Genomic DNA, 21,711 nt, shown 5'->3' on the forward strand with positions numbered 1-21,711 from the left:
ATGGAATTAGTCTCCTTTTTAGGTTAATATTTGCTTAAAATTCAGAAGCCTGTGACTCCACCAGATTACAGATGATTTCTCATGAGAAAACACACACATACACACAGTATTTAGTCTTCTTAGCAGGCCGAGTGCTTAACACACATTAAATGCTTCAAAGAAAGGAATGAGCCCATGAAGTACAAATGGTTTCCAATTTACAGTGGGTCCACTTACCTTCTTTTGACCTTACCCTGGTGCAAGAGCAATACACATTCAATAGAAACTGTGCTCTAAACTTTGAATTCGGATCCTCCCCCAGGCTAGTGATGTGGGGACAATCCTCTGTTGCCCTGCAGCCCCTTCCAGGCAGACGCACTATCAGGAGGGCAACGACTGCTACACTTACAAACAACCGCCTTTCTTCCCTCTCTGCACAGTATTCAGTAGGTATTCAATACCTACTTCTACAAAACCTATATGAAATAGGTTTTGTATAAGATGATTTTGTCCAGCTGTAGGCTAACAGAAGGGTTTTGAGCTCATTGAAGGTAGGCAGGCTAAGCTATGAGTTTTGGTAGATTAGTTTTATTAAATGCATTTTTGATTTAAGGTATTTTCAGCTTACGATGGGTTTATCGGGCTGTAATCCCGTGAGTCGAGAAAGATCTGTAGTGAATGAACGGATGCTCATTTGGTGGAATAAGGCAGCAGCAGCAGACGGTCAAGTTAGCCTGAGGTAATCAGGGTGCCAGGTTCACCGTATTCACCGTTACAATGTGAACAAAGGGTGGCACTGTTCCCTGCATGGAAACAAGGTGGTTTAGCAGAAAGACTGCTCGATGTGGAGCTACAAGTTATGAGGTCCGAGAGCAGTGCCAAACTCTGAATAAATCATTTAGCTCCCTATCTATTCTTCAAATGGTACATGGGTGCTATCTTCCTTTCTTAACACACATGCTAAAACTAAGGCTGAGATATAAACAAAATAGTGCAAATGCATATATTTTTAAAAACATCTTTTATGAGGTTTAACATTTCTGGGATCAAACCCAATGCCTTTACTGCATCTGGTATCCCTCATTATAAAAAAAATGGAAGCCACTTGTGTTCAAGGATTGGTAAAAGATAATAAATGCACAGACCATAAATCAAAAGGGCAGCTGAGTTATGTAGTTCCAATATAATATTTATAGTCGGAGTCTCACCACTCTTACTGTGAGAACAAAATGAAAAGATGTTCCAAAGTGTGTTAAAAACTACTAACTTCCATAACCTTCTAGGCATTGCTATTATTTTTATTTTTAGTGTAGAACTGTAGAGTAGGACATTAAGCAATTAATAATGTAAGATGGAAAACAAGATACAAGCATAAGATTACTAAATAAGAGTGAGGAAATATAATGATGCAACCGTGTAAAATGTGAAATAAAATTTGAATATAAGTAAAAGTGAACTCAAGTGAGTTCATTTGCTTAGGATATAACTACAGAATGTTCAGTAGAACTTATTAAAATGTTCTTCTGTCCTATGAATGAATTCATGATACTTCAGCTCTGGATGTCCAATGCACCCATACCACTTACCCATGACTCTAGGCCAAGCTGATTTTATGCAAATTAATCTTCTTTACTTAAGGTTTAGACTAGGAAAAAATAAAACATGTACAATTGTTTTAACATCTTAAGTCAATTATTACTTATGATTGTGTCTCCACTTTGCATTATTTAAAGTATCCGATCACTTGAAATTCAGTATTATTTTTTAAAAAGAAAAACAAAGAGATGTGTAGTTGGGAAATATCTCAGTAAAAATTTCTCTGGGCCTAACTCTTTAGAATGGCATTGTCCATCTGTTTACATATTCACCCTTGAACCCAAATGTGGATGAAATCTTAATAGAATGTTGAATATGAAAATTATTCTCCATAATTAAACAGTCTATTAATGAGCATTTAGAACACTATGAGCATTTAGAACAGTAGCCCAAAACAAATCTATTTCTGGAAGCTGTTGACTTAGGGCTTAATAAACCTTGGCAAACCTTAATTGATATTTCTGGAAGACACACTGTGTGCAAAACACTATTTCTCTATTTAGCCATTATAGTCACGGAATTTAAAAGATAACCATATACTCAAGTAACAATACTCCAAGAAGTAATATCTCTTATAAGTAAGATACACATTGGGAGTAATTATAGCTTCCTTTATGGAATGGATCCAGTCTTAAAAGAGTACCCATATTAAATGTATAAGTATTTAAATGTTCAGATCTATAAATCTAAGCATACATTCCACTGTGTTTTACTATGTGGGAGATGTGTTCTGTGGTTTTAAAAAAGCTGTAATTCATCACAACACTTTAAAGATACTGTTAATAATAACCACTGCCTAAGGAGTGGCAGGTGCACCCTACACCCTGAGTGCATCTAAAATCATCCTGAGAGATCTAAATTATTTTTCACATTTAATTGATGAAGAAACTCTTCAGTGAGGCTGCACAAGATCACATAACTAGGACATGTCAGACCTGGTTGAATAGGCCTGCTTCTCTCTGACTCAGCACATTTTCTTAACCACAATGCTATACTGACTTCAGCAAAAAGTAATTAGTAGTATTTCTTACAACTTCATGTGTATCTACAATTATCTCAAAATAAAAAGTTTAATTTAAAAAAGTAATTAGACTGATAAAACAGCTAAACAGGTTATAAAATAGAAATGCAAAGTAGTCAGAATTGTTTATGTTTGACAACAAAAATAGCAATTTTAATTTAGCTAAACAAATACACTGCATTCCAAAGTCTATGAGATTCTATCAAAATCGTGCCCTGAAAAGCACAGCAATATAATGTTCACTATGGTTTGTTCCTAGAGCACCTCTCAGAACTTTCTAGAACAATCTATATTCCAGAAATGAGTAGGCTGCTCAAAGAGATATTCAGAGAAAGGGATATACAAGCATAACTGCTAAAAAACCTAGACAATCAGACTAAAAAATTACTTTGTCATTTCCGAGATAGCGCATTTCAAATATCTGAACCAGATTTTTACCCACCAAGCTGCAATATAAGTACTATGCTTGCAATAACTAATTTGCTTCAAATACAAATATATCCAAGAACTCTATATAATCAGAATAGGCTGAAAATCCAATGCAAACACGCCAATAGTGAAAAATGTAGTAGTTTAAGACTAAATAAATAGCCATCAGCACGAAGCACATTTAAGATTAACTCATATCTTCAACATTGATTTCAAGTAATGGTACAATTATGAGATTCACAGAATTCATAGTCCCAAGATCTAAACTGCTTCCCTCCCTACCAAAAAAGGCTGGGGGGTGAGGGGGTAATTCAAATCAAGTTAAGTATGAGTGGGAGATTTAAACTACTTTTTCTTCCAAATATGGCATGAAAATGGTGTCAATTTGAATAGAAAGAAAAGGACTGCTTGTTTCTTCTCACTGACCTTTAAGCAGGGCTTTCTTTTATTTATATAGATACATAGATATTATTATCTCATATTATCATTACCTCATACTATTCATGGAACCAATATAAAAGGAATATGTCAATGTTTCCTTATCTGAGGCAGCCACAGACATTGCCACAGAGGCAAGAAAGGTGTGACTGGATAGCACAATGGATATCACAGAAAGTCTTTCTTCTCCTGCAAGGCTGAGAAGTCTATAATCACCTGAAATTAAAGGGAGTTTACATCCCTTCCTTTTCTTAGCATATAAAAGAAATCTGAAGGAGAAAAAAAGACAGAAGTTATCAGTTTCCTGCTTTAAAAATCTACAATAAGAGGGTCACCTGGGTGGCTCAGTGGGTTAAAGCCTCTGCTTTCGGCTCAGGTCATGATCTCAGGGTCCTGGGATCGAGTCCCGCATCGGGCTCTCTGCTCAGCAGGGAGCCTGCTTCGCCCTCTCACTCTGCCTGCCTCTCTGCCTACTTGTAATCTCTGTCTGTCAAATAAATAAATAAAATATTTTTTAAAAAAAACTATGATAAGAGCTCCTTTCATTCCTCATCTAATGAGATGATAACAATGTTCAATTAGGCAATGGGTCAAAGTTCACCAAAGTATTGTGAAGTGTTTGTGATAGTTTCTATCCCTCACTGTTAGCAGAGCCCCATTTTCACAATTAAACACGTGACCCTGTTCCTATGCAGGACATGGTGTGACTGAGGTTTGCATTTTCTGAGGTGAGAAGTGTAATTCACAGCCCAGATGGAGAGTTGTCTTAAGATTCTTGGATTCTAAATTAAAATTTTTCTTTGGAACTTTTATTCCTACAACGTAATTATTTCCTAACACATTTTTAGAGCAGTAGCTTCATCTTGACCTGATGAGGACCTAACCACTGGGTCTATGTAATTTCCTGTCACTAAAGATTTATGTACAAATATCTTAGTTCTTTAGTACATAATATTGAGTTGTCATAAAGTCTGAGTTATTCATTCACTCCACAAATATTCAGTCAGTAAAAATTGGGGGTAAATATACCTTTCTAAAAAACTGCTACCAAATACTTTCTGTTAGTCTTTTCCTTTAGGGAACAGTCGCCCCTAACAAGGGGAGACTTGTAACAAGACAAGATTTCAGTCTAATTCTATAATCTAAGAGTTTGTTTCAGTTACTAAAAGTCACTCCTAGCCATTTTGAAACTTTAATGTTGGGTCAAATGCTCCCCAATCCTCCTTCCTCCAGGCTCCAGAGTTCTGCCTGCAGGGACATGAGGACTCAGCTGATGTCACTACTTCTTTTTTTCCAGGAAGTTTCCAGTTCTACTGCAGAAGACATATGAAGGGAGAAGAGGATGAAAAGATGTTTTTATTCTGTGCTAGCCCGTGGAGATTCGTCTGTCTTCTTCTTAGGATTGTTGCTTCCTTACTTGAACAATCCCACAAGCCAAGAATGATCGTAGGCACTCCTTCCTGCTTATTTCCTCTGTGTGGGCAGCATTCAAGAGGACAACACTTGTCACCGACCTCACTCCCATGACCTCAAGTAATTTCCTGGTGTGGGTGATCTGGTCATAGCTGAACCCATCGACGCTGCCAAAGCCTCTTGCTGCTGGAATCTCCTCACTCAGTGGATGGTCCTCTATGCATGGAAATTCATTTATCTGTGTCATGCCAAAGTTGGAAACACAGACTGTGCCCTCAGCATTCCTCCTATGAGCTCCGGACCATATCTATGACCCAGCAGCATCACGCTCATCAAAGTCAGCCCCTCAGCAATGTTCCTGCAAGATATATTTACTCCTCCCTGATTTATTGTTGTAGTCTCTATACTAGCCCACCCACCAGGTGCAGGAACGAGGCCCAGTTGAAATTCATGATATCCTAGTGCAACTTCCAGAACCTGGTGTTACATGGAACAATAGAACATGGCAGTGAATTCCACGGGGCACACTGTAGTACCAGGCCCCTTCCTGGATGCAGTCATCCACAAACCACTGCAAGATTTTAGTTCCTGGCTTGGGGCACCTGGGTGGCTCAGTGGGTTAAAGCCTCGGCCTTTGGCTCAAATCATGATCCCAGGGTCCTGGGATCGAGCCCCACATAGGGCTCTCTGCTCAGCAGGGACCCTGCTTCCTCCCCTCTCTCTGTCTGCTTCCTTGCCTACTTGTGATCTCCATCTCTCAAATAAATAAATAAAATATTAAAAAAAATAATAAAAAGATTTTAGTTCCTGGCTCACAACTGCTCTCTCCAAAACTACTCCTGCCATATGTCATGGTGATCTCCTGCATGTAGATGTCCTTCCAAATCCTTGTTCTTTCAATTTTTTAACCCACAGTGATCATACCTTCTACCCTACCCCAGCTACATACTCTTGTATCTATAGTCTTAACCTCAAGTAAGTGAAACCCCTCCTGGATTTCAGACATCCTGCTCTCTGACCACCACCTCCTATCTTTCCTGCTTACATGTTCTTCTGCCAGAACTGACATGACTTTTTACCCCTTCTTATCACATTTCAGTGCTCCTCTTTCTCCTGCTCTGCTCTCATTTTCCATCTTATGCACTTAAATTCCATGGAAAATCATTCTAATGACAAACACACATGAACTCTCAACTCCTTTACCTATTCCTTGCTTTATCTTCTTTCTTAAATCTAATATGCCACCTGCTTCTCACCAGCAAGCCCCCTGTGAATGTGAATGGAGTTGAGCTGATTATAGGGCTTTTGTACTGCCTGGGTTTGAAAGTCAGATTCTCCTTTCCACACGCCTATCTTCTAGCTGAGTAATCAGGACAAGTTATTTAAATTCAGATTCTTCATGTAAGATGGAGAAATTATCTACACATATTTCAAATATATACCATAAGAATTAAATGAGTTAGTACATCTTAATCAGTGCCTGGCACTTAGTAAGTCTTGATAAATGCTGGCTGTTGTTGCTTTTATTAAAAATAGATTTATTTCCTTTAAAACACAAACTTGATCCCAAAGACATAGGCACATCCCTTATGAAAATTAAATTATTGGGGTGCCTGGGTGGCTCAGTGGGTTAAACCCTCTGCCTTCAGCTCAGGTCATGATCCTGGGGTCCTGGGATCGAGCCCCGCAACGGGCTCTCTGCTCAGCAGGGAACCTGCTTCCCCCATGTCCCCCTGCCTGCCTCTCTGCCTACTAGTGATCTCTGTCAAATAAATAAATAAAATCTTAAAAAAAAAAGAAAATTAAATTATTTCTGAAATATGGCAGAAATTTTGCTATGAAGTGAATGAACAATTTGTTTATATATTATTAAAATCTTAAATCATGATTTAGATGCCATGGTTTTCATAGCTTAACAATATCTATCAGGTATGTTTTCTTCAAAATAAAGCTTCCTGTACTGCTTTTAACATAAATTTCACTTTAAAAATACAGACGAAAATTTTAAAAGTAAGAAAACCTATAATCAATGACCCCCTACTAGAAACAATCACCATTAACACCTTGTAATATAATAGTTTTCTATACCTATGCTGTCCAATATGGTGTTGTGGTTATTTAAGTTAAACAAAACTAAAAATTAAGTTCCTCGGTCACACTAACAATATGTCAAATGCTACAATATATTAACTAGTGGCTACAATATATTGGACAAAACAGATGTAGAACATTATCCTCATCACAGAAAATTCTACTGCACAACACTGTCTATAAACTTTATTACACACACCTAACAATAAAAATTAATAAAAATTAAAATCAACATATGATTGCCATTCTTTTTATTCATTCACATTATAGTAAATGTAATTCAGTGTCAACGGATGTGTTTAGGCTGCTCCCATCATGTTGCTAGGATCCATTTTGATGTCCTTCATATAGTCTCCATTGTCTTGCAAAGAATTTGCAGCTATGAACTGATCATTAAGTTTTTATATATAATATTTTCATTAAATTTATTTTAGAAGAAATCCCCACACATTTGTTGTATCAAATGATAAATACATTTTAAAGCATTGGACATATGTTATAAACTCTTTTGCAAAGACTCAGGTATCTTTTACACCACACACATCCTTTCTAACAGAAGTTACCTAATACATATTCCAGTAAAATGATATTAAGATCCAGGAAAATGATGACATGGGAAATACAAAATAGAAGAAAATAAGCACTTATAAAAATGAAATAAAATCCCATAGTGGCAGCTGTCTAAGTGGTCTGGAGAGCAATGGAAATGAAGAAACCAGTGAATTCATGAAAACTTAAAAGAAGGATCCTTATATGATTCCAAGAAATTAAAAGAAGTTGAACAACATTAGCAAGATGATAAAGAAAAAGATCCACCATTAGAAAAGAAAGAAAGAAGAAAGTTAGAACCACCATTAGAAAGAAAGAAAGTAAGTAAGTTTGTTTCCAGGAAAAAAAATGTTTTATAAAGTCACAAGAATATCATAATCAAATAATAAGCAAGCTAAAATGTATTATGACTTTGAATCATCTATAGAATCTAAGAAAATAATATTTATTTGTCCTTAACTCAAAGAATAAAGGATTTTTAACATATACAGTATACACCTGTATCACAAATTTAATGGTAGAGCCTGTAGACTAGGAAAGATTTATTTCCAAATCATGATGTACAGAAGCTATGAAACATGAAAAGCTGTATAATAAATAGAACTTAACTTAGTAAATTCCTTGTGTTATTCTTTTAGTATTATTTCTCTTTTCTGCATATAGGTTACAAATATTTCCAATTCCTTTCTAAAGAACAAATACACAAAAAACATGTGGAATCATAAAAACTCTTATTTCATATATATGGATATATGCCTGTGTGAGCACATGGGCGTGTTTTAAGCAGCTTGGGATTTAATTACTTTGGGTTCCAATAACTAGCTTGAGATGGAAACCAAGAGACCAAACAATAGTATTTAACCAAAGCATCTGTATTTATACATCACAGATATCCAGTTTTGCATTATTATTGAGCATCTGTAAAAATGGTCCACACATGAAACAGCAAATCCCCCAGGAGGTATATTTTGATGCATATAGAGTGTTAAATTTTACACAATCTGCTGTTTTGAGTGTTACCTTTATGGGATTTTTCTTTCAGTATCACCTTTATTTCTTAAGGAAAGTGTTTTTTCATGGGGTATTTGGAGAAGAGGCAGCAGAGAGGGAGGGTAGGCCTAAGAGAAGGGAAGAGGAAAGAGACAAAAAGAGGGCAAACATCATGGTATCCTTCCTCATGGCCACAGAAATTCCCATCTCAATCAAAAGTCAGCAGGCTGTCAATGCTGGAATTCTGTGTCCCAAATGATTTTCTGTATGCCAGTTTTCAAGGAAACATAAAGATAGTTTTCAAGTATCAATATTACAAGTATCAAGATTACATAGATTAATAGAACAGGGACTGTTATGGCTTAATTCTTTAAGAGATAAAGACACAGCAATAAAGTAACAAACAAAAGCACAAATCAAAGATAAGACCATTCTAAAGGTTTGGTCCATTCAATGTCATCCTCAGTTATATATATATTATTGGACGTATTACAAAATAAAATCTTTGGTGAGACATTTAAAAGAAAGTAAAATATGATATAAAGTATCAAGAACAAGAGGTAAGGGTGGTAACAAAATCAGAGTCTACCATTAAGTGAGCAAAACATTTACCATCCAGACAATGCACTCTCTTCAGTATGTATAGGAAATGAGATAGTAAGTTATAATAGGTCCTATATTATTGTGAGCACATTAATTATATGAAAAGTGCAGGAATAAGCATTTGCACATAAAAAGAAAATTCCATCATTGAGATTATCAAGAAGTTCACACACATAATTACATAGTACTTTTCCAGCCTTAACACAATGAAGCTTTCAGATAGGAAGAAAAATAGACCAAAGCATATCATTATCCCCAAATCTCTAAGTGAACTTGAAACGTTTTTAAGTTTCAAGAAGTTTCTGGAGAAGGAAATAAAAACTTGAGAGTAGCCCTGAAATACAATAACGAGTCCATTAAGAAATGTATATAGTTGATTGTGAATTCATTTTCTCACAGACCGTCCACCACTTTTCAGTTAGAGGCGAGATAATCAAATTCAATCATGACCAGCTTAGCAATTACTTTTATTTTTTTAAAGAAATTTTATTTTTAATATGCTGGGTTCAAGGAGAAACTGGAACATACTGTTTGAAAAGTCTAGTAGAAGCCTGGAAGTACAGGGTTCTATCTTCATAGTACTTTACATTTTTGCGTAGCACTGCATCAGTCAAGATATGCTAGGTTACACTGCGGTAACAAAGTCCTAAAATCTTAGTGTCTTAAGGAAACAAAGACTTGCTTCTGACTCATGCAACATGTTCATCTGAGATCGGCAGGGTCTTCAATGCAAATTATCCTCAGTCGGGGTCACAAGCTTTCAAAGTCTCTACCATCTGAAACACTGCCGGTCTCTGTGACTGAAAAAAGGAGCTTAACAAACTACACACCAGCTTTTTAAAGACTTTGGCCAAAAAGTGACAAATCACTTCCAGTCACATTTTCTTGGCCAAAGCAAATTGATATGTCATAACTTTACTTCAAGGAAGTAGAGTACTGCAAGCCTTCCAAGTGACTGATTTGTAAACAGATCTAATCACTACAGACATTTTATATGTTCCATTTTAAATTGATTATTTCCTCCTTTCCCAGTTAACTTTAAGTTCCTGGGGATAAAATGTTGAATCTTATCCGTATTTCCAGGTTTTGAATCTTGTGCTGTATTGGGCCCTCAGTAAGTATTTGTTGAATGAATAACAAGGACTGTCAGCAGAGTCAAGCATTTCAGCATGTTCAGGACTAAGTAATACTGAGAAGAGACCTTTGGATTTGACATAAAGTTCATGTGTAACCCTTGAAAAGTGTCTCAGAAGTAAGGCAAATTGAAGTGAAGAAATGGAAGAAAAGAATGGAGATTGCCCTTTCCAAAAGTGTGACGATGATTACAAGGAGAGAATTAGGGCAGCAACTTGAAGGAAGTTTTTCTATATAGAAAGGAGAGTACAACAGATCTGGAGGAAGAGCAGGTGAAAAGGAGAGTGAAGTTTTAAGAGAGAAGATGAGTAATTGATAAAATGCCCAAGAGGTACCAGGAAGGAGTGGGATCATAAAATAGGTAAGCAGGCATTGGGACAGCAATCCTTTTGAGATAGAGGTGTAAGTGAATCAGGATGGTTATAAAGTTGTGCCTGGTAATGACCAAAGGAAAATTTGAAGGCGTCCCTGTCTAATGATCTTTCCTTCATCTGAGAAACAGAAACCAGATAAGATTCTGAATTTAAGAGGAGGCATTGGACCAAGGATTTGAAATGCAGTACAAAAGGTAGAATGGCAGTTATAAGAAGGCACACCCTGAGCATTAGAAGAATGGATGGCATTTTAATGGATGTCCACTTGGAACTGAAATTTTAAATGGCAAAAGCAAATACTCATCTCCAAAGTTACAAAAACCATCTATGTGATTTAGTGACCCAGTATCATAATCCTCCAAACCATCCCGTTACACACCTAGGCTCAGAACCCAGGAAATGGAAACAGATGACCTCTTTCTGACATCTAACAAAAAAGTGTGATGCTTTCACTCCCTGTACAAAAAGGAACGAACGAACAAATGAACCTGAAAACATGCTTGCCAATTTTGACTTAATTTCTAAGAATGAAATAAAAATATAATTGCAGAATGTTTCTCTTAGTATGACCATTTTAAATCTACCATCATTGGGTAATGCTGGAATTGGAGGAGGCTGGAATTGATTCAACTAACTTAAAATATTATGCAACTTCCAAGAGATTTTTCTGTCTTGCAAAATCCAATCCTTCCTTAAAAATGAGCTGGTATTAGCTTTTTTACAAGAAAAAAAAATAGATAGCTTTTGCATTGTGCTCAGAAATAAAGCAAAAACTTCTTTGAATATATGTAGATGCTCTCCTACTTTGGGCACATTGATGAAATTTAGTACAGGTCACAGTAACAGTGAGAACTGAAAATATTCATATAATGATACTAACTATAGGAACTTTTTTATGTTCTTCATGATTATTAACATAAAATGGTAACAAGGTAATTCCTGTCATTGTAAGTCAATATTGGTACCTGATATTTAATGTACAAAAATAGTTAAACTCTGAGAAAACAATGTTGGTATTGAAAGAAAAAGTTAAGTCAAGAAGAAATGGAGATGAATTCAGGGCCAAAGTGATGAACTAACTCATCTTGAGAAGACAATGGGAATACCAGTAGAAATGACAGGAAATGCTGCCCTATAGAGATAGTAAATCTCTCACTGGTATGAAAATTAGTTATAAATCATATGTAAACAAATGAATGTATGATATCATTTCTATTCCTTGGCCATATGATTTTTTTATGTACGTTGTAAAAGAGAACGAGATATATATATAGTAAAGGCAGCATAATGTCCAATGAAAAGGCATTTTTAACAGAGAGTTCAGTTCTCAGAATTGTTTATGGGATCACTTTCTTACTATTTGAATGGAAGGCAAAAGAAGAGCTACAAACAGCATGACACATGAGGTTGGGATTATCCTGTTAAAATCACAGCCACTTGACTAGTTTTAACAATCAACCTCTCTGGGGACATTTCCAATGTTATCTTGGAAAGTGTTCACAGTTCAACTCTGACAACTTGTTTCATTTTCTGAAAAATTTCAGGAACTAATAAAGTAAGACCTAAATAAACCTTTACTAGACTATTGGAAGAGCATGATTTATTTCTTTGAAACATATGTCTGGTAATTTTCTTTTAGAGCAAACTACTTTTATGATTTTCCACAAAATATGCCAAACCATCCTCCAACCTCCCAGTGACGTCCAAACTATTTTAGTATGTGGACACACGCTATAGTCCCATGCACACATAGCCATATTCACGAAGTCAGCACCATGATTCTAGTCCCAGACACAATAAGTACTGTGCAGTTTTCGGAACTATCTTAAAGGACACACTTTACTGTATTCTCTATACACATTATGACAACCAAATTTCAATAATTTATTACCATAATTTTTACTAGACTATACTCATGCTTCAGTAAAAGCTGACTTCCAAGATCCAATGTTGCTTATTTTAATGAGAAAACAATTATATGAAATCTTAAAAATTCTCTCAAAATGAACAAATACCAATGCCCTTGTATGCCCTGTTCACTGGAGGGAGCATGAGAGGTATATTGTGTTGGCATACGTTGTCTCACTGTGTGTCCCTCTGTTCACCTCATACGTTCAGTGTTAGAAACAAAGAAATAACACTTTGACTTTAATGTTTTGACTCTCCTTTAGTCAGAATTCATGAAATGGAAATGAATAACTGTGTATTCCTATGAGACTCTGATAATCAGGGTGATCACTCAGTTGGCACATTTCTGTTTCCATCAGGTTATAAAAATTGAGAGCTTTCTAATATTATTTGATTATGCTGCCCCTCTAGAGATCACTAGCTATTATTACCTTAAACCTTTTATTATTCTGAAACACACAATGTCAGTTATTAAAATATTGCATTTTATTTATAAAGGTTAAAAAAAAAAAAAACACTGCAGTCTTTTGCTGTTCAAAACAAAGCTCATTGACATTGCATCACAAACACATTTGAGAAAGTAGTTAAGTTGCCAGGTTTCAAATTATCAAAGGGATGGAGTAAAAACAATTTCATTGAGTAACACAGAATTTCCAAACTCAGTTAATGGACAAGATGATTCATTGTTCTGATGTGGCAAGACAAAACAGAAAGCCAGCAACTGGGAAAGCACAAAAATGCAGAGACTGGAAACTTTCAAACCTGGGCATGGAAAGCAAGCAATTTGCTGTAATCAGATTGTAATAGGCAGCATTAATTTATAGGAAGATGCCTTTTGGAGTACCAAATTAGCCTAATCAATTTAGAAACTTATTAATGGTCCTGACAATTTTCCTTAAGGACCACATCAAGGTATATAACATAACTGTTAAAGTCACTTTAACATTTGCATAAAATTAGTTTATATTCACATCAAATCTGAGTATGGTTATAAAACCTATCTTGGAATACATTTCAGAGCAATTTTCAAATTAAAGTTTCATTAGTACTCCCTTAATACTGTCATTTATTGATTGTTCTCATCTCCATGCCAGTCATACACTATCACTGTCCCCCGTAATTCATTCCAGCATATGATAGACTTAACAGAAGCTATTTCACTGCGTATGTGAAAAGAAAAGGAAACTATTCAGGGTAGCAGAGAGAACATAAGGCTTTGAGTCAGACATGGTGAGTTCATGATCCAGCTTTGCTACCTTCAAGTTACTTGGCCTTGCAAAATCACTTGACCTTTTGTTTCCCTATCTTAAAAAAAAGTAAATGTGGCTAATGGTAACACCTACCTCCCCTAATTTGTGGGAAGAAACAAATGAGAAAATACAGATGTCATTTCTATATTCAGTGAAACTATTTCGATATTAGATTTTAGTATGTGCATTAAGAGGAAAAGAAGTCTTGCTCTAAATGAATATAGAAATGTAAAACCCGTTATTCACATTCACATAATGGCAACCTCTTCTACCTTGAATAGTATTTAGTTTTCTCAAACTTTCTTATGCATGCTAAAACATCTTAATTAGGTAAACTTTTACTTTGTTAAAGGCAATCTCTTAATGAAGAGATTCTTTTGGGGCACTTGGGTGGCTCAGTGGGTTAAAGCATTTGCCTTCAGCTCAGGTCCTGATCCCGGGGTCCTGGGATCGAGCCCCGCATCAGGCTCTCTTCTCTGTGGGGAGTCTGCTTCCTCCTCTTTCTTTGCCTGCCTCTCTGCCTACTTGTGATCGCTGTCAAATAAATAAATAAAATCTTAAAAAAAAAAAAAAAGGAAGAGATTCTTTCTTCTAACTTCCTCAGAGTTCTGAATGGTTCTTCTTCAACTTTTGAAAATTTAAATTAAGAAATCATGCTCTAATTTACAATCCAAGAAGAGAAAACATTTTTTAAAGTTCTGGTGTCATCTCTTCAGGTTAACTTGTTATGGTTTTTTATTTATAAAGAGTCAAAGAAGTATGCATTGGCATCAGACATAATTTAGGATTAATAAATAATTAAGAGTTATGCCACTAATTAATAAGAATTTTTTACAGAGTGCTCAACAAAATCCACAAGAACTGAAAAATGTATTTTGTAAGCAATTTCCTAAAGTCAAACTCTTCTTTATGAGGTGCTAAAAAACATTATTCAACCTACTAAAGCCATTAATTAGCCAGTAACTGAGTTGTATCTACTTAACTCTGGAGAGAGCAAATGACACACTATATCAAAATCTGATTGATTATTATGCTGTTTTTGAGGCAATTTTTGGAGTACTGTTGGACTTTGGTAATTATTTAGCTCAATTTTGTACAGAGTCTAAGTCAACCACAGAGTGGAATTTAATTGCTCATTCAACAATGTTTAGGGATACCTACTTTGTTCAAGGCACTGTCAAGCATTACAAGAGGTAAAAAGATTAATACGACATGGTCCCTGTCATAATGGAATTATTCTCTATGGGACTGTAGCTATCATTAGTTAGATTATTGATGCTTAGGGAGGCCTGTGAAGAACTGTGATGAATTGTCAAGGTAAATCCAAATCAGTTCACTGTACAGTTCACTGTATCCTACTTATTAATCTAGGCAAACATGGACTTGCCAGGAACTCATACAGTCTCATTCCCAAAGGTATCCATTTTCTCGGGCTCCCCAAAGAGTCAAGCTGACTCCAATTTATAACTCATCAAAAAATAGTACCAGCACTACGAATTTATCTAAGAAAGTGGGCTCAAGCTCACTGCCATGGAACAATGGCTTAAAGTATCACAAAGGGAACAAAATTTATAAAGCATTGAGCATTGTCTAAGGGCTACATGGCTTTCTCATTCCTGTAGAAACTCTGAAATGCTTAAAGTTAAGCCAAATCAGAGGTAAGCCAAATTTAAGTAGCCAGTAATTAAACTGCTCTGTACTTTGTCAGAAAGATCCTATGAAAGTCTCTGCCACATTAACAACACAGATGCTGCTCACCGCACCATTCAATTCCCCTTTCATGAAGAAAATTCCCTCCAGTCTCAGTCCTAGGAATGGTGTTTTTCTCCTAGACAAGAGAGTTCTGATGGTATCTGTGTCAATGGATCTGATTGTTGTTTAAAAACTGAAGGCCAAATTTATAGACCAAGTCCTCCAAATGGATAAACCCTTAGAATATAAATAACTTGGAACATTTCCCCCGACTCCTAAGGAAATTTTTCTTCATCATGTACTTCTGAATGACAAATTGACTTTTTTTTAAGATTTATTTATTTATTGACAAAGAGAGAGACAGCGAGAGAGAGACAGAGCACACAAGCAGGGGGAGTGGCAGAGGGAGAAGCAGGTTTCCCTCCAAGAGGCAGCGGCGTGATGTGCGGCTCAACCCCAGGACCCTGGGATCATGACCTGAGCCAAAGGCAGCTGCTTAACAACTGAGTCACCCAGGCGCCCCAACAAATTGATTTTTAACCTTCTTAAGTATAATTCAAATATAGGGAAGTACAAAAATTATATGTACAATTTGATGAATTTTACAAGTGAATTAGTTCACTAATCAACCCTCAAATCAGGACACCGAACATTTTCAGCACCTTGCCCTTCCACCCTGATAACTCTGATGTATTCATAAGTTAGCTTAAATTTTGAACTTTGTGTGAATAGAATCAGGCTTTTTAAATTTTCTAAGTTTCATCGGTCAACATTACATTTGTGAGCTAATTCGTATGTTAGTCTGCAACTATAGTCAATTCCTTCTCTTTCTAGTTCCTTACTTTGTAAATTTAATTTAACAATATTTTACATTGTTTTTAAAACATCTCAAACTCATTACCAGGAGGTAAAGAAGGGACATTGTTTTCTTAGATATGATACCAGAAGCCCAGGAAACAAAGGAATAAATGAACAAATTGGACTTTGAAAAATTTTTAATTTGCACATCAAAAAACACTACCAACAGAGTAAAAAGGCAACCCACAGAATGGGAAAAACTTGCAAATCATATTCCAAACAATATATATAGAGAACTTCTTTTTTAAGATTTATTTGAGAGCAAGAACACAAGCAGGAGGGGCAGAGAGAGGCAGAGAGAGAACCTTAAGCAGACACAACACTACTCAAGCGTGGAGCCTGAGGTGGGGCTCAACCTCACAACCCTGAGATTATGCCTGAGCCAAAACCAAGAACTGTGTACTTAACCATCTGTGCCACCCAGGCATCTCTACATAGAGAACTTTTCAAACCCAACAAGAACCACAAAACAAGCAATCTACTTCAAAAATAGGCAAAGGACTTCGACATTTTTCCAAAGAAGACACACAAATGGTCAACATACAAACAACACAAAAAGATATTCAATACATTAATCATTAGGAAAACATAGCACCTCATGTCTACTACAATCATTACCATTAAAACAACAGACAGACAGACAGAAAGAAAGAAAGGAAGGAAGGAAGGAAGAAAGGAAGGAAAGAAGGAAGGAAGGAAAGAAAAAAGGAAGGAATACAGAAAATGAGTTTTGGCAAGGATCAGCGAAACTGGAATCTTTGTGCTATGGGAATGAAAAATGGTATAGCCATTAGGGAAAATATTATGGCAGTTCCTCAAAAAAATTAAAAATAGAATTACTATATGATCCAGGAATTCTACTTCTGGGTATCTTTTTAATGATAGAAGGCAAACTGGAAGAGATGTTTGTACATCCATGTTCATAGCAGCATTCCCCAAAACAGGTATAATGTGAAACAACCCAAGTGCCCATTGATAGATGATGGATAAACAAAGTGTAATATATACATTTGATGATAGGAAGGAAATATTCTAAAATATGCTACTACCTGGATGAACGTTGAGGTCGTTATGCTAAGTGGAATAAGCCAGTCACAAAAAGACAAATACTAAATGATTCCATTTGTATGAGGTACTCACAGTAGTCAAAATATTACAGACATAAAGTAGAATGATGGTTGCCAGGGAATGAGAGGAAGAGGCATGTGGAGTTATTGCTTAAAAGGGATAGAGTTTGGGGCACCTGGGCACCTCAGTTGTTAAGCATCTGCCTTTGGCTCAGGCCATGATCCCAGGGTCTGGGATCAAGCCCCTAGTGCGGCACCCTGCTCAGCATGGAGTCTGCTTCTCCCTCTGCCTATCTCTCTTCCTGCTCCTGAGCTCTCTCTCTGTCAAATAAAATCTTAAAAAAAATAAAGATAAAGAATAAGTAATTAAATAGTGTCAATTCACTAAAGCCAGAAAATCAATGAATACCTTTTAGGAAAAAAATGTAAAATATAATAATTCCAAAAGAAAAGCTCTTAACTTTTCAGCTAAACCCAAGTCCAATTAACCATAATATCTTATTAGTTGATATTTCTAGTTAATTATGTGGTTGACAAAATTCTGTTTTTATTGCTAAAAATGTATTTTAATTTCTTTTCTTAAATTTATTCCTGATTTTTTCATTTTATTTAATGGCATATATAGTACTACAACCAGAAGGAACTGAGTTCAAAAGTTGTCCTATCCTAGCTATGTATATGTGTATTTCTTAGTCTAGTTCCTTATCTCTAGTGTAAGTTTAATAGCAATTCTTTGTTCCTAAAATTTTGAGATTAAATATAAAGAGCCAATTGTAATTCCTAAAAGTACTAGTTAAAAGGTAGTAGTTGTCTAGCTATTTTTTTTTTTTTTAATACACTGAATGCTCCATGAGTCCAGGGCCTTGCTTTTCTGGTCAGCACTGATATCCTTAGCACCAGTATTCTAGCACATAGTAACCGCTCATCAAATATTTACTGACTGCATTATGTTAAAGTGAACAGAAAATAATTAATGGCCCTGAAGTCTTTGATCTAAAAATCTGGTCAAAAATTTGAACATAAATTAAGGTAATATGCTTCAAAAATACATGATCCTTTATACATTTTCCATAATTTAGTTATGTTGGTTCTGCCATCTCTTCATACATCTAACACAGCATAAGAATATGAGGATGAGATTATAGTAGGCAAAATAATGTACACCCAACCCTCCCACTCCCCACTCTAGCTGCTCAGATCCTAACCCCTAGAACCTACGTCACATTATTTGGGAAAATAATCATTGCAGATATGATTAAGCTAAGGACCTTAATATAAGAAATTATACTGAATTACCAGGATAGGCCCAAATGCAATCACAAATGTCCTTATAAGAGAAAAGCAGAGGGAAATTAGTCTCACAGGGGAGAAGGCAATGGTAATACAAAGACAGAGATCAGTGTGATGTGACACAAACCAAAGAACACCAACAGCCACCAGAAGCTGCAAGAGGCAAGGTACAGGCACTCCCCTAGAGCCTCAGAATGTGCACACCTTTGCTGATACCTTGATTTCAGCCTGGTGATACTGATACCAGATTTCTGACCTCCAGAACTGTGAGAGAATATATCTGTGTGTCTTAAGCTGCCAGGTTTATGGCAATCTGGTGCAGTCACTACAGAAAACTCATGTATGACAATGAGAGCTAATAACTATGGCATATTCACTTTGCACTAGACACTATTTGAAGCACCTTTTAAAAAAAAAAAAAAGATTATTTATTTCAGGCAGAGAGGCAGGGAGAGAGAGAAGAGGAAGCAGGCTCCTCACCAAACAGAGAGCCCAATGAGGGGCTCAATCCCAGGACCCTGGGATCCAGAGTGAGGATTTAAATACAGGTATTCTAGTTCTTGAGTTCACATTCCTAAATTCTGCAGCTTGTTAAATGACTGTTTCATCTCTCTAACTTTAATGGCAAATTGTACTATGAATATAAAATTTGTGACTACCTAAAAACTCAACCCAGTACCTGAAATCTTTTTTCTTTAAATTCTAGGTGTTCTGGATAGATTTGGTACACTAAGACCAACTCATAAAAATAGAGTTTTTTAAACAAAATAGTTTTAAAATCTGGATTATTCAGGATGCCTTCTGGAGTTTCAAGTGTATTCCTCTGTCTAGGTAAGATAAAAATAAGATAGAAACATTTTATTGATTTTTCTTTCATTTCAGTCCAGAGTAGATGAGAGATTGTTAAAGGAGAGAGAAATTTCTAATATTTTTTAATAATAAATTATAAAAACAACAGTGATTAACTCTTTAGATATAAAAGGACACATTACAGGATCACACACACACACACACACGCACGCACAAAAACAACTAAGCAGGGAACGTATGACCCCATGTTATGAGAAACCCTTAGTTAAATCCTCAAATGGACCTCCCTAATACTGCACTGTATTAGTATTTGTTCTTCTCATGGTGACAGGCAGGTCTAATGGGTAATGAAGATATGCCAAGATTAGTACTGTTTGACAGAATATGGGCTTCGTAACTGCATGGATGTAAAGAAAGAACTCTGTTACTGTAAACCTCTCACTTAAAAGACCAGATTAGTAATGTTGCATGTCTGCCTGCTTTGGTTACATGCAATTCCTTTATCAGGGAGAACTTCCCCTTTGTGTTTCAAATAAGTCAAAAGATGAAACAAACATATGGTTGGATGACACTATAGACAAAGTAATAAAATCATTAAATGGTCTAAAGTTCCCTATTGTCACTCTAGACTGCTGTTCTAGTATTCTCTACCAGTTTGTCAGTAGGTTAGGAATAAGATACTCTTTGAATCCCATCCTCAATCTGGGTACAGAAGTGATACAGAAGTATCTGGGTATGACTACAATCATATTTAAAATGGGATAAAGAGGTCATGAAGAAATTTGATTCATCTCTGCCTCTCAATATCCTTAAAGTTCTCTGTCATTGAACTTTATTTATTTATTTATTTATTTTAAAAGAAAAGCCTGGGTCAATCCAGAAAGAGGTGTTACTGCTAATTTTAGCAGGCCCTAGAACATAAAGATTAACACATTATTAAGGTACTGGAATTTTTAAAATGATCTCAAACATGTTATTCACTTGTTCAAAAGATTAATTGCCCTGATGAATTTCAGGCACATAACTCCATTTGAGCTGATCCAGGTTTCCTAAGAGGTTACTAAAGTGGTTGCTCGATGTTCAACCCACAGGCTTTATCTTATTCAGACTCTCTCTTTAGAACACTTGTCAAAATACTAAGGAGTCTCACTTACCTTGAGTTCTAAGCTCTTGAAACATTCAAAATTAAAAACTGTTCCCCATATTAGTTTCTTCAGTTTGTGATATCAATGTGACTCAGATGCTTATTGAGTTTAAATCATTTACCAGAAACCCAGTTGTTCAAATCATCAAATAATATAAAATAAACTAATATAACTATTGTGCAAATATGAAATTTGAAAAAAATTTGTAAAACACAGAACATATGTTCATGTGATTATAAGGTTAACCCACTTACAAGATACTCCTCCTAAAGTATTTTGCAATTGTTGATTTGCATATTCATTGCATGAATTCGTATGAATTTATATTCAAAATTAGTCTCAATACTTCATAACTAAGGTTAAACATGTTAATCACTATAACAACCTCATTACCTACTTCCAAAAAATAAAACCTCTAGGCAAGTTATTACTACACTATTTTTATATTCCTTCTAAAACCCATATATATTCAGAAATGTATTGTTTATAGTAGGCAAAATATGATTTTAAGACTTCGAGTACATCAAAAGACACAAATATATATTTCATGCAATGCCAAGTTACTACCAGAAAACACAATTTAACCCTAAAACAAAAGAAATCATGGGAATAACCACTAGTTTACTAGAATAGAGAAATGCAGTATCTTATTGAAAACAATAAGATACTGTGTAAGTGCAATGAAACATAGTAAAACAGCCTAACTTCTCAAAGACTCTCTATTTTCCAAAGCTGTTCCCACATCTGGGATGTGAATATTAGTTTCCCAATGGATTTATATACTTTTATCTGGTAATTCTATTCATGTGCAGGCAAATTAGAACTATGACTTAACATATACCACTATTCCCCAGATAAGCATAATTACATCTTGTGAAAAAATACGATACATACATCTTATTTGTTGTTCTTGCTCTCAGTTTTAAAACCTCGAAATCTTTAGACAAGCACGAACATAAATTATCTGAAGAACGCATCACTAATGAATTTATAAAGTTGGAGATTATAAGAAAATAGTGGAAGACACGTACCTAACTACCTGCATAAACTTTGCAGGAAGAAATGCAACATCTT

General features: G+C 35.6%; 1 protein-coding gene across 2 annotated transcripts in view; it reads right to left on the reverse strand.

Moving 5' to 3' along the window:
• ZNF385D (zinc finger protein 385D) overlaps positions 1 to 21,711 on the reverse strand; it is a 940,931-nt gene that overhangs the window by 916,236 nt on the left and 2,984 nt on the right. The gene's annotated exons all lie outside the window — the stretch shown is intronic.

This window comes from Mustela nivalis (assembly GCF_964662115.1).
Source record: "Mustela nivalis genome assembly, chromosome: 1".
NCBI classification, from domain to species: domain Eukaryota; kingdom Metazoa; phylum Chordata; class Mammalia; order Carnivora; family Mustelidae; genus Mustela; species Mustela nivalis.